Source organism: Varroa destructor, unplaced genomic scaffold, assembly GCF_002443255.2.
Source record: "Varroa destructor unplaced genomic scaffold, Vdes_3.0 BEIS01000004.1, whole genome shotgun sequence".
Lineage (NCBI taxonomy): Eukaryota > Metazoa > Arthropoda > Arachnida > Mesostigmata > Varroidae > Varroa > Varroa destructor.
In genome coordinates this window covers 35225148-35240240 of record NW_019211457.1, presented here as the reverse complement: position 1 = coordinate 35240240, position 15093 = coordinate 35225148, and the positions used below count along the sequence as shown (strand labels likewise).

The 15093-nt window shown below is 42.1% G+C and overlaps 1 protein-coding gene across 1 annotated transcript in view; it reads right to left on the bottom strand.

The window, feature by feature from the left end:
• Positions 1–7312: 7312 nt before the first annotated feature.
• LOC147756129 (uncharacterized) overlaps positions 7313–15093 on the bottom strand; it is a 39877-nt gene continuing 32096 nt past the window's right edge. Inside the window, exon 5 of the transcript XR_015327469.1 lies at positions 7313–7328. The gene's annotated coding sequence lies outside the window, so the exon portion shown is untranslated. The remainder of the gene's footprint in view (positions 7329–15093) is intronic.

The window sequence follows — 15093 nt, the reverse complement described above, 5'->3', positions numbered from 1 at the left end:
TAAGTTTACTTGCATCGATTTAATCTCGCAGTATCCTTTATATTACAGATTATCTTATTGGGAAAAAACAACTCGCGTGTTAACCCACTTTTTGCCACTTCCGGGATGGCCCGTAAAACAGAGAGTTTCAAATCAGCAGCTTTTTGTTATTATTTGGTGTCCATGCTGTTAGCTAAACATGACTACTTCGTTTCCTCTAGTGCCCTCGATAATAATGATTGTATCAAAAATGCCCATGCCATTCATGTTAATCCTGAAGTGTCACGCACAATACATATACAGGGTGCAACGGTTTGGAAAACCATCATTAAATATATATATATATATATATATATATATATATATATATATATATATATATATACAACAATAGTAGAATGTTGTAAAAATCTGCACGAAAAAATTGGGTAGAAATGTCCAAACGATCAAATGACTTTGCCCGATCTTTTATGTAAAAGCTAGCCATGATTTGCTAGCTATGTTTTCAGAGATATATAGAGCTGCTAGACAGAAAAGGAATAAGTCATAATGTAATAATGACGGGATTCATGGGAGACACAAGTAACTGCTTTTTCCTGTTGTGCGCTGTGCAAATTTGCCGATAAGCGGTTTTGAGTTTTGGCCTAAAATGTTTAAAGGCATATATAATTCCATATGATAGTATACGTGCAGGCGGTTGAGTATTTTCGGCTTTGGGAACAATTCATGAAATCAACTTAAATCATGAGACGATTAAGTTATTTATCTTTTTATCACTATTATTAGTGTAGTTCCCGAAGCGGTCTACGACGACGGTCTAGCCCAGTGATTTTCCCTCTAATTGATCTCTGTATACTGTGTATAATCGCAAATTCGTAGCATTACAAAGACAATTCTTAGTACCCACAAAGGATTATCTAAAAATGAAAGCCAATAGAAGTTTTTGTTCTACACCGTATAGCAATCAAACGGCAGCAACTGTAACAGATAGATACCTGTTGTAACAAATGGGACACGCACTACAGTCACAAAAGTAACATATATTATTCCATAGAGACGCGTCGCTATTGAATCTACTGTGAAACACATTGTTGCCATATGGCTACCAGTTGTTGTCTGCTGTCAACAGTTATATGCCGAAGAGCTAGAGGAGTGTGACGAACCGTCGTCCCAGCAACTACAACGGGCGAGAAATACCTAAACGATGGTGAAGATACAACTAATAATAGTAAAGAGAATACCTTCTATGAAATATTGCTCGCTGGAGCCTTCACCTACCCTTATATACCTACATTTTCGTATATAATTAATATATGTGTGAGATCACTGCTAACTGCCACTATTAGAGTAGACAGACAGACAGACCTCAAAGCGAAACCGGGTCTTTGAAATCAAAACGTTTCCATTGTAACGGATTCAAAGGACGGAGGTCTTTACGTTTAAGGAACCTGCTTCGCTCATCCATAACCTAGGTGCTTGCTATGTATGTCACGTTCTTTTAGTTGGAGAATTCGTTATGTCGGAAATGATGGCCAATGCTCAATAGGTTCATGGCCACAGATGATTTGCTTATTTGCACCGTTATGGCGCGGGTCAGCAAAGCCACGCAATGCCACCTACTGTATTATAAGCCTCCATGTTGCGATGATTCCATTTCGCAATTTGTATCTTTTTCTTTAACTAAAACATACTAACATTATCGGCATATCTTTACATACTATAAAAATTTACTTCCATGAGCCTACTCACTATATATATACATATATATCTATCGCTTTTTATATATTGAGAGTCAACGCACAGGAGCCTGCTACGAAAAAGCGAAGGCCAAAGAACTCTTTCAAATAAACTCATTTGTCTAAGCAAAATGTAGCCTTACACAGGCCACAGGACAATGCTCTTCCCATAGCGAAGACTTCAGCTAAGTGCCTAGAGAAAATCATGCGATTACGATTAACTTCCTGTCGAGGACCGATGGTGATATGTATACTATACTGGCAAATCGAAGACGAAACGATGAAGTTAAATCGGATACTTAGTTATTTACTGTCGTACTTCAAGGTGCCTCATTAGCATGCGAGTATTTATCTAATATTGTCTTAAAAGTTGTGTGGCACTTCCACGATTTCTTGCGACGACCCGAAATAAACTAGAGCTATCGTAACTTTTATATTATTACGTATTTTGAGGAGTATATAGTAAATATTAAGTAAAAGTTGCTTTATATGTGTTGGCTGATTCTAGCCAGTTTGTTAGTCTGAGTTTGGCACCCAGATACTGTTTCTTTGCTAGCTGAAACAACCACCGTCACTCTTAAATGTAATTTGGTCTCTCTCAATAAACACCGGCAGTTGACAAACGTTAACCACTTTCGGAGTAATTCTCTTAGATGAACGAAAAAAAAATGAAAAATAAACAACTTGGCACAGGAAAAAATCTTTATTACGTTTCGAGTTTTACGTCCGGCATCACCGTTACGCATTTCATCAGACGGCTGTTTTCCGGCACGGAACAAACTGTGTTTGTGTCCGGATTCGAACCGTGACCACAACGTATTCCTAAGTTTAGCAGGCAAATAAATTACCCACTAAGTTATCACGGCATTATTATAGCATCGTTCGCTATATTGATCTTACGTTACCTGTTCTACAATGGCTAGAATGTAAGATATAATCTAGTTCACATTTGGGCCATAACAAGTAATTAGATTTCCGTATTTTCGTTTCTTGGGTAACGTATTCACAAAAAGCACTTGAAACAAAATCACACCCATTAGCACGTCCCTAAGGCATGCACGAGCATGCGCATGAAGCTTTAAGCAAAATTCGAGTCGTTACGAACCGCTTTTCTCTGATTCGTTCTCAAAGCTGGTGAAGTTGTAATGTGAAGAGCCGGATATAAATAGGTGAAGGCAGGCTTCATTTCTAGTATTTCGACTCCCTTTGCGAAGTGTTGGTAGACTCGATTTTTCTTGCGCTCTCTAGCGTTCATTCCCCTAATCAGGCCCGCAGATCCGCACAGGCACACTTATGCAGCCTCCCGCAACGCGTTTCGTGAATGCTATCGGGCGACGTCATCGTAATACATCGCGTAATGGCGGTTCCGGCTAAAATAAACTGCAAAGAGAGTTCTGCAAAGTTCTGCTGTTCGCTATAGCACAGCTTCTCCTTTCGCTCTCTTTCCCACACGGGCTTATATTAAACGCATCGTGAACTGCAATGTTCGCTCCGCCCGCTTCGAAGAAGAACACATCACCACGAGCCGTTACGGCTGTTCATGCACATAAACGTATGCACGTACGAATGTACAGGCGCGTACGAGCATCGGCCTGTACACTTGTCTGTCGCGTTGATCTATCACGTTGTTGCTCCGCAGGAGCGACCATTGTGTAGCCGCTCCCGTTTCGTTTGGGAAAGCCGAACAAGGTCTAGCTAAACTAAGTCAGGGTACACAGAGCTAGGAAGAGATCGACCTCCCATAGAATGCCCTGCACCTATTTGCCCTACTTGCTAATCGTAGTCCTAGTGTTGAAGTCGCTTTTGCTGCGGACCTTGAGATAGTTCTGGTGGGACGATAAGCATCTAACGGCTGGCGGCGCCATGGCTCGTAGTCACCAAATGGCTGTGACCGTGCCAACAATATCTAATTCATTCTTAAGTTTGGTGTGTATAAACGCATCGAGCTGACAATGAACGATTTTAGCGGCTGGATCCGCTGCGACTGAGCGTGAAAATTCAGCTGATGATAATAAAAACTACTAGGTTACCATGAAATGGTTGTAAACGGATGTAGATTAATTACTGCCGTAGTTTTTGATCACACACAGACAGCCTGGACATTTGAAGGAGGCTTTCATTTTAATGTTGAACTGTAGAACGCATATAATGCCGCTGATACAACATGGGGCCGATGGTATCCTATCGCAGCTTGACGATAAGTCCTCGAGAGCCGATTCGACCGCCTAAACGCGTTGTTACACACCATAGTGTTATTGGTGAAACGTATTTTTCTGTACATGTAAAGAGCTTCGGTGCACGAGAATCTATATCCGTTTCGATGTCGTTTGTTGCCGCAAAAACTACACCGACGAAACTCTTCATAGTAAAGCTTCGGTCCATTAGTCATTCTCTGAATTCATTCAACTACGAAGTTGTCATACTGTAAAAGTAAGTGCTTTAAAACCTAACACGCTCAAATTTAAGCCTTAACTAACGATGTCGAAAGCTAGCAAACAATTCCTACATTGTTATGTTACACTCTTTATCGTGTATTAGCTAGAAGTTCAACGGCTAAAATCAACAGAACATTGACTCAATTCATTGTCGAGATGTACCGTCGTGGATCTTCTTGTGTCTTTTTGCCACTATGGGTTCGACGTTCGGGAGGACAACGAAACTCGATCGAGCTCATACGGAAGCGTTGTTTGTCAGCACTACCTCAAACTTCCAGCGGTCGGTGCTTGTAAGTTGGCGTTACATTGCCGCTTGCTAATGGAGTATCTGCAATTAGTAGATGTTTTGTGGGACTGGATGGCGGTAGCAATCTGGCCTGGTCGAGTTATCTATATTCGTTGTATAGTTACAATGCCATTCGCTGGTCTTCACCGCAGTGCGACACAGGTTTTTCCCTTTTTTCTCCCTCCTATATATAAACACGTTCACAGATCAGCTGCGTCACCTAAGTGTTGTCACAGTGAGTTGGCAATGGAAAAATAAGCTCTCGCCATAAATCAGCCTAATACTCTCTGCGGACCGGATCGATTCAACATCCCTGTACATGTCTAGTGTATACGTTAGACACATGTAACCAATCTGTCACATGTTGAAACGCAAACTTTCCACAGGCCGTCAGGCGTCACTGCAAGTTCGAGTCCAACCTGTCACCGACAGGAGGACCGCTTGACATAGGCCGATGTGTTTGTCCTGTTTTCATTCGTACCCACGACGGTCCTAAAACGACTTTTGCAGACATAAATTTGTTTAGCGCAGACAAATCGGCCAGTATTCTATTGATAAAACTACCATTGTGCGGGATGATATCTACTTTGCCGATCCAAATTCGTTACATGACAAACACGGCTCGAATTTTTCTCTTTCTACATAGGTGATAACCTCGACATGTGAAATTTTTAAATAGAAATGATGTTCCATAACTGAAACTGTAGCCCATTCCGGCCTTGGATTGAGCTCTGACCACACTGCGGCACTCGTCACTGAGCGGGTGTTCGTACACGGAGAGGATATTATTTCGACTAGCGAATAAACCTCATGAGCATAAAAAATAGCAAATCGATCTAAATGCTTGAAGTTACTCAGCGATTGATAATTTCTATTTAATCACCTCGATCCTTACAGATAAAACGATAACAGAGCGCTCAGTTTGGCCATCAATTTCAAAAGCTGGTTCGTCTGTTTGCGGCCATGTAAGCATTTTCACATTTTAACAGAGCGGTTAAGATCTAAAATTATTTTTTTTTTTGTAAACGATGTTTGCAGGTCGCACCATACGATCGCTACGGTCGTACCTACCCAAGTCCAACAGAGTTTTGAGCAAACCGAAATTTGATTACTTTCTACTTCTTCACTTGACACACGAAAGATTTCTACTGAAAATACATTGACGTCAAAAAGAGTACAAAATGCAATAACGACCTCCAGCCAATTTACTTTACGATAGTGCTTTGTCAAATCTCGGATTTATACCCCACGGTGATGGTTCAAGTCTTCAACATGAGCCACATAGTATAGTCTCTATGTACCTAAGGGACAGGCAAGATTACGGTTGCCCGAACAAAACGCAAAGAAACGGGTCATCTCCCGTGGGCTAGACCCAGCAGTAATTTGAAAAACTGCGCGCTCAAGCACATCCACTGGCGGACGGATGTCCCTGACTTCGCTGGATCTGCAGCTCATTACGTGTACTATTGCGACGGCTCTACCGCAACAGTAGCAATAAGTCTAGCAAATCAACATCACCAGAGTACCGTAAGGACCGCTATGTTCCAGCCATATCCGGCGAAGGGATGCCGGAGAGGGCCGTATTATCATCTGTAATTTTACATACATGTAGCTCATATAGTGGTCACATTAGATAAGCGGATGTAGACAAAAAACTCGTTCTGCTAATGGAACATTAACCGATAATGCCAACAGCAACAAGTAACTATCTCGAAATGAGCCATCGAGAGGAACATGGCGCGGCTGACCGGCATTAAACGTTGTTAGTATATACATTAATTTTCCCGGCAAAATAGTAATTAACGTCAAATTAAATATAGAAGTAAGATCTCATACTATTATACAGTGTCTTTATAAAAACTGTGCACGTTTTCGTAGTTTTCTAGAACGCCAGTAGTGATTTGATGTCAGTACTAGTGCCTCGATGCTTTAGCGCACATAAAAATGATAAACACGCACCCATTTTTATGTAAAGATACAAATGAAGTCATTCTCTTTACCGTAAAATACCAGCTTTTTTAAAAAGTTTTAAAGCAAAACAGAAAGCGGAGGCAAAAAAAAAAAAAGCCCACAACGTTGTTCACCGGCTATTTTTACTTAAATAGATAAAATTGGATGCTTCTTGTTCACATCATTAGCCAGTTTAGAACTATTTAGGACTTAACTGTCTTGGTAACGATAAAGCTTGGATTTCTTCGACTTCTCTGGACCTTTAATAGATTTAATGCCAGCCTCAGCAGCCTCCTATATAGTCACAGACATGCATTGCGATCGAGCCCTGCGCGTGTTCCGAGCTCATCGAAGACCGTTCGTTGATCGAAGACCGCACCTCATAAAATAGCTTCTGTAGGATCGGGTTGTCGGACGCGGACACCTTTAATACTCGCAACAAAAATTAATTAAGAATGGCTTTACTTCAGATCCTGTGTAAAGTACAGTACAGCGCTTAAGCCGAGCCGCTGATTGCTGAGTGATTCGAAGTTCACTTCTATCTCTACGTGGCTGTTTGGAAAATTAAAATTTACCTGGAAAGGGAGAATATATATCTGGACGTAATATGGCGTTGCAGCCGCACATACTCGGACGAAATGTATAAAACATTTGCCATATTCTTTTAGGCACCTTCATAGGGGATCGTATGAGCAGCAGCTAACTACTTCACATACAATGCTGGGTACAAAAACGATATATTAGTTCAATTTTTGACCGTTACTTCCGTTGTGCTCTAACGTCTATGCAGTTTTATAATAGAAATAGATCAGAATAGAATAAGTGATCCAGTGAGGACGTACCGTACCTCGGCATCGATTGCGCGCGTTCATTGGTAGGTAATAACGGCGCAGTGTCGGCGACAGCCGCTCAACAATCCACAGCTTCGAAACGTCTCACACTCTGCCTCAGACAATTGCAAAACAAACAGCGGCTTTTTCGGTTAAGTTAGTAACGAAATTCGTAAACTTCCTAGAACCAGCAACGCCACTAGTCGCCAACTACTTTGAACGAATGTGTACTGTCATAAATTATATAAGTTATGCATAAACTTGTCTATAGCTAGAGTTGGCGGAAAAACACGTGAAGGGGAAAGGAAAGCGGATTAGAATAGTCGACTTAACATTGGCTTATTTTGTTCAACAAAACGATCTACCTATATTTAGTACCCATTTAGATATAATTTTCACACATGAATTGCTTTCGCGAGCGATCCTCTGCTATAGAATAGCCTTTTTATCTGCTCTGAGCCTTGAACATCAGAACAAACGCACCGTGTCCATGTTACAAAGCGGACGATTCATTTTATAGTGTCGGAGCTTGTTAATGATTTCGTGACGCTACGCCATTGGCGGCGGCGGCGGCGGCGGCGGCGGCGGCGGCGGCGGCGGCGGCGGCGGAATTGTTCACTGGTTAAATTCTCATTTTCTGTATTTTTACGAACGAGTTTGTACGTATCTACGCGCGTTAGAAGTTGCTTACAGCACATACAGTTAGCTGCTCTATTCACGACGAGTGAATTCTACGCTTCGTATAGCCACTACAAGAACTTAGCAGTCTCTATTCGTGTTAAGCGATGTTTGATAACATGTTTCGTTTACTCGTTAGCAAGTTCTTCAAGAGTCGCCATTTTCCTTAAAAAGAAAAACATGAACAATCCGTAGTACCATGCTCAATACTTGAACAGTGATAAAGGGAATCGATAAAAACAAATCGAGCAAAAGTTGCCGTTGAGCCCAGTGTGACGCATCGACCCCTAACCCACCCAGTGCTTTGTACAGGCCGCCATCTGATCTATAACGTCATAGAGATAACTATATGATTACATGCATCTTATCCGTCTCAAAGAAGAGTCAGCTATAGTACGTCGACAAATTCGGCGTAATTTTCTATCGGATTAGTAGTCTTCTAGCTGTTGTGGGCTACAGACGGGCAGTGCATCGCCGTTGCTAGAAGTATCCCCCCTCCCGCGCTAATCGCGTGTGTACGAGCGTCTTTCCTTGCCCGTACGAACACGCTATAATCTTCTCTGATTATCGATGTTTGGCCAACATTTACGTTTATGGTGACAGTAATGTCTCTCGTTCGTGTAGCGGCAGCGATATGATGGCCAGTGCACTCATTAACGAGCTCATGATGGTTCGGTAGCGATCACGCCACGGGCAGGCGGCAAGGCAGCCTTCGGCGACTATACTATAGCACGCGTTTCTTTTCTACCAAATCGAATTTGGCATCTGCGCGCCTTGCAGAAAGTCTTCTGAGGAAAACAATAAGCTAGTATAAGTTTTCTGAAGACAACAACAGTCGAAAGCAACGGTGGCAGCGATGAAGATGGCAATGATGACGAGGTGCTGTGGGAGTCTCTTAGCGCTGCATTCCGGGGGCCAATCAAACATCAGTTTCAACTCTAATTGCATCGCAATTCGATCCATTGGCTACACTGGCGATACGCATACGTTGTTACTATTCCCAGATCAGCTACTAACACTACTATTATCGTGTGAGCGTACCGCACGCGGGCAGCATCAAGCGGGCCCTCCGCCGCATGATTCAGCCGTCTCCGCTAATCGTTTTACTCCGAAGCGATGCATCGGATAGAGCCCAACGTTTGACCGGTAGCGCTCCTTGCGCAGCATACCCGCTCGTCTATGCGTTGGCTGACGGCGGTCGATTGCCAGAGGAACGCTAGGGAGGTCAAAGTCATGTATGAGTCTGGGTGGGTGGGTGGGTGGGTGGGTGAAACTGGATTCATTTGGATGCAGTCAACGAACGGTTGTGACTGCGAAGGCTCCATCGAGCAGGACTCTATTGCTTGTGCTTGTTACATCAAAGGGGACCGAGGGTCCCTTAGCATAGGCACCAACAAAGTTGATGACTCAGTGTATATCACTGAACAAACATATATATTAGATATCCATGAATGATATTGACTTTAAAGGCAGAAGGAAGAGGAAGAGGGGCGTTTTATGTATCGCCATAATTAGCACTCTGTCTTCTGGTGACTAGGCAGACAATGCTGCAGCTGTTGCCATTGTAGTGGTATCAAAATAACTGAATAAGGAGACGGTGGTACTTCATCGGCGACTGTAGCCTTGCGGATGCTTTACGGCCTCATCGAAAAATCTCTGTTTGTATCAGTATGTATATGTATACTATGAAGAAATCGGTGCGATTCTAGCGGCATTGAAAAAGCTACGGCTCTCTCAAAATTTCGCTGGAAAGAGGAACAGTCGTAAAGTGATTGGCTGATGATCCTCGACTAACAATGACAATAATATGGTATATATATTACTACTGGTATACTATTTCTACGAGGCTTTATATATATTTATAGACTGTTTATTATCTGGCGAAGTGGATATTGATAGCGGGTGACACACAACAAGGCCATGGTCAAAAGATGAGAATAGACGAAAAAATTGGAAATTATTTGCCACATTAAGTTTGAAAGCGAGCATAAACAGCTGCTTATATCTCTATGGGTCTGCTTAAAGTCGTTTTCAGACGTATGAGTGACGTATAATGTGCGCTATCATGGCCGTTCATCACAGCTAGAACGTACGTTAGCTGATTTCCGTATTAAAAAAGTCATCTTAAAGTAAGAACAACTACAATAGAATAACGACCTAACTTACCTAACTACATGGCTTGAGAACATACGGGCTCATGCATTCGCATTAAATACATTTAAGACAAGTGCGATGGACCAGGATTCTGTGGCAGACGATAGTTCATTGGGTGTGTGTATCGATTCCGTGCTAAAAAAAAGTACTTTTACAAAAAAAAAAAATCGAACGATTACCACGCTTGCAAAACGTTGTTATCGAATTAGCGAAATCATAGGAACTCTTACAATGCCCTGTTTTCAAAAACAACCCGCGATTTATTCGATGATGCTCGACATAGGCCGTCGTTAGAGAATGCATTACCTACACCGACATGTCTGCGAAAGTAGTCCTTCACTGCAAGTAATGTTTAGTATGACTCTCAGGACCCTCTGTAAGATCCGCATAACCTATATACGGGTTGTGTGTACTAAACATGGCGTAACATCGTACCGATCTTCGTTGTATTAGATAATCACTTAGTTTTAGAAAAAGCTGTTCGTCTCTGAGCCTGTCTTCAGAAGTTCCACCGTACGCTATTTGTCTAGTGAAAACTCTCGCCGAAAAATCTATAAATTTTTACGCTCGACACTTTTCATAACAGGTAATAGAACAGTAACTTTTCTTTATTCTTGAATAGAGCTAGCCAGGATAAGTTACAAAAACAATGAATACATCATACAACAAGGGGCAAAGGTTCTTTGATAGTTTGAAAAAATCGCTTGCCACTGTTTTTTACATTTGTTTTATATTTATCTTATATTTGTTAGAGTAGTAAACTGCTGCAGTAATGGTGTTATATAGAGAAATTATCTAATGAAGCTCAATAACTATCGGTATTTTTTTCAAACTATCAAGAGATTTCGCTTATACTATTATATTGGAAGATCACACAATCGGTTATATTGTTCCCATCCTGCATTGTCATTTTTGGACTTTGTTGCGCGGGTCAAACTAACGGCAACGCCAGGTCGAACTTTGGCAGAATCCACCATGAAACCTAATGGTTCTTCGTGAATTACGCAACGTAAAATCACGTAGGAATCAAATCATAGCCCCGACGTGTATCTGAAATCCGTCACGACGAAAAGCACAGTACCGTCATAGTAGTTTAAAATTGAAAAAAAAAATAAAGACAAAAGTAATTATGAGCATTTTCTAATTCGACTTAATGGCAATTAGAAATACGATTATAGCTACTTATACCAGTGATCAATTCTTGCATGGAAGATCCAAGATCTGTTCCAAATGTGAGCTGTAAATTAGACCTAAATATCTTGAAAGATTCTTTGTTTATCTTTCTAATTATATATGTATCTATTATATATGTGTGCTAGATTCGATAGAAGAGAATGGTACGGGTTACTTACGGCTGCTGTTGTACTATACAGAATGGAGTAGTCGATCATTGATCAGTATCATCTAATCTCAGAGAGATTCCTTTATTTGATTCAAGCTAATTACTATTATTTTTTATCTCCACAACAAAGCTATATCTTTTTCAAGAACTTTCATGTGGGCCGATCCTCGGCCGAAGGTGCCTCACAGCTATTAACTATCAAGTTCTTCTAAACTTATTACTACAAACGCCGTAAGTGGAGCTCACGACCCACGCTAACGTAGTTTGCGGCGCCAGCCATCAGCGGGACAGCATCGCTCCAGCTGAGAGGTGCAATCTATTTCCAGGTTATCAATGCAGGAATATTATTTGGCTTTTAAAACGCCACTCAAAGTAGCAGCGGATGTCATACTTTACATTCAGTTCGTATTAGCCCCCCGCCCCCCCTACCTCACCCCACCCCACCCCACTACAGTCGGACGATCTAAATTAGCCGGGCTTAAACTGGGTCAGAGCTACGTGATCTCTTCGTGTTGTTGACGCTTCTTTCATCAACGGAGGGCTGGAAGGCTGAGATGTTAATTAGTTCACAGAAAAACGGTACGTTATAGTACAAAAGCTGTCTAGTGTCTGAAATTATGAAATTAACTGTGCATTAAGTGCAATAGTAACGGTTGGATTTATCTGATTCCAGCCAGCGACCTTTAATGAGCCGCCATATTTCTGATACTGCTAACATTGGTGATAACGATCAGTGATAGTTCAGGTAGCTTAAATGATATTTCGTAATAGCAAAATTGTCTATTAGTCCACCATAAACGGTGCTAATGTGCTCGCGTGTGAACGGGACGCGTCCCTATGTATAGATAATGCCAATGTATAACCGCCTATGCGCATCTATTGCAGACGATCAACAACAGACCTCTAGCTGTCGCTGGTGGGCGTCGTAAGCGGCGTCGGTTATTAGATTTACGGTATACCTAATGAACGAAAGAGTAACTTCGAAGTGCATGACCAAATCCCTCGCTCGACCCCAGATTCCTGATGAATATAATATCGAACTGTTCTATACGTCCGCGCTCCGAATAACAACAACGTTAGGATAAATCTATTATCCTTTGTTGTCGCACATACGGTCACCGGTTCCTCTCGCACAACAAAAGACATTTTTTAGGTATTTGCGTGCAACTGCTGGTCACCTTTGCCTAGAAAAATAGCAGGTTAGCTCTAAACAGTTTTTGGGACTAAGACCGAAATAGTAGAAACAGTATCAGTAGTCGCCGTCGGCGGATGAAACGATCGTATAGATAGAAAGAATGAAATGTCCTCAGAACCGTAAGGCAGACAGAAAAAGAGAGCTATCGCTGAATTTCGATGTAGTCCAAGCGACTCGCATAGGCAGACAGTCGTATATGCGTAAGGTTTCGGTCTGACAGAAATCTCTCCCTCAGCCATACCGGTATAAACCACCCACTAGTACTATGCTGTTTTATATCGGCAACGAACGAAGCAGGACAGTGAGCCGAGAATTCTGTTCAACTACGTCGGCCGAACGAACTAATCCTTTATACATGTCTTCCCTGAATATTCTACTTCGGCTGGGTAATGACCATATGCAACATGCAGCGTACCCATCGGCATAGCACGTGGAAAAAAGGACCCTCTGCAGTATTGTGATACTGCACAGATTAGCAGGTGCTCACGCCAATTATATTAGGATGCTCATGGTGAATGCTTGCTTCACTCAAGAAAACAGTACGAATCCTTGGAACCCCGACAAACGTACGTTATTCCTTTTTTTCTCTTGAGCTATATGTCTTCATCGGCGAAGCCAAGGAATACTTGGCGTCAGATATCGGCCTATGCGTTTTCAATTGCTTATTGACATTTCACTAGATCAACTCGTTACCAAACCTATTGATTTAACTACCATTAGGCGGTCATTGAGAACTCCTGACCACACGGGTTTTCTTTGCCTTTCCCATCCTTGGAAACGAGCTAAATACGAAACAGTACACGAACATCTGCCCCGAATTGTACCGTCGAACGATACCGCCCATACATGTCCGGTGGCAGGTAAAGTAACCCTTCCTTTTTATCTAGAGCTACACGGCATTAGATCGTAGAAGAAACGATAACAGGACTCGCTGGGGCCGAGGGTTACCGTACAATGTGACACAGTATCAATCGATATTTGATTACTTTATGCAACTTTCTAAACGATCGACTGCGGTTTAAACCAAGCACATTTTTTCGCGTTGGAACGACACATAAAATAGTAACTAGATGACTATATCAGTGACTTAGGAATTGAATAACTGATTAAGCCAACCGAAGGCAGCAGGAGCGGCGGCGGCGGCGGCGGCGGCGGCGGCGGTGGTGGGGCAAAAACCAACAGGCGGCCACAAAGTAACTTTATCCATTTTCTGTGTTCCTGAATGGATTCCCTGAAACAAGCACACGACTATCTGCCTGCCCTGGATTTTGGCGCACAATTGAAGCACATACCTCAGACGCGCATTATCGACGGCGACGACTTGCCAATGATCGCGTCAAGCCGATGAAAAATCCAGTGAACTGCGTTACTGGCTCGACCAGCACAATCTAGTTACTGATTGTCTACAGTTAATGATACAGAGCGCTCGACATGGATTCACCGCACGCAAACGGATCAGATTCAGTAGATGAACAGGTATTGGCGTGCGGCTTACGCGGCAATGACGTAGTCTCTCGAAGGTTATCGCTTAAAATGGCCTCGTTTAAATGTGATTAGAATAAATTGGAAGATAGCACAATACTGATGCCTACTTTCGTTTGAACCAGAAGTGACCTCATCATTAAGCACTGAGCGGCCGATCAGATGTACATAGTTCGGCATAGGACATCGATATTGCATTAACAGCGTCTCCTTCAGCAAGCCCTATATCGTCATATGTAGCACAAGCTTGGTGAGTTCTAAATTTCACAGGTCCCTCTTGTGAAGGCCAACCGATAGAAAAGGAGGAAACGATTACGAAAATCATTGTTAATACAAAACAGTGACGTCCTGATCTAATCACTAGCGGACGTTAATCGGGCTTATGCTACGCATTAGAAAGGTTCACAGATAAGCTGTTGCTCCAATTACTAACGAGCGCGGACGATGATCGGGCACGAGGTTCGATATAGAGTTGTTAGAGCCGGTGACGAGGGTGGCAATAGCCAGCATCCGCGCACACGTCATCTCTCCTACTACGGTAACTTATCCGTGTGGTTAAAATGGCTGAGTTGCTTAGTCATACAACAGTTATAAAAATAGCGAATGAAGTAGGAGACATTATGACAACGGAACGCCGCTATAACTGAAACGGACTCCAACGACAAAATACTCCCTCATACTGAAACGTACGCGAACAATGATAGACGCGCTGAGATAAGTTCGCGATACAATTGACTTGGTGAAGCATTTATTGATTGACTGATGAACTTAGTGATCCTTCCGAATGGCTGGTCGTAGAAGAGTCTTCGAGAAGATATCTTCTCAGATATAGGAAATTTCGTTCGGTATAATTCGGCCAATTCGGACTCGGGCGAGACGTCGCTTAACTCGGTCAGGTTGAAATTTCAGTTTTTTTATATAAGTATAAAAATTATTATATAATAATTTTTATATATAATTTTATATAATAATAAATATGTCGTTTTATTGATAATGATTTTATTAAATTTCGACAAAAGCCAAATA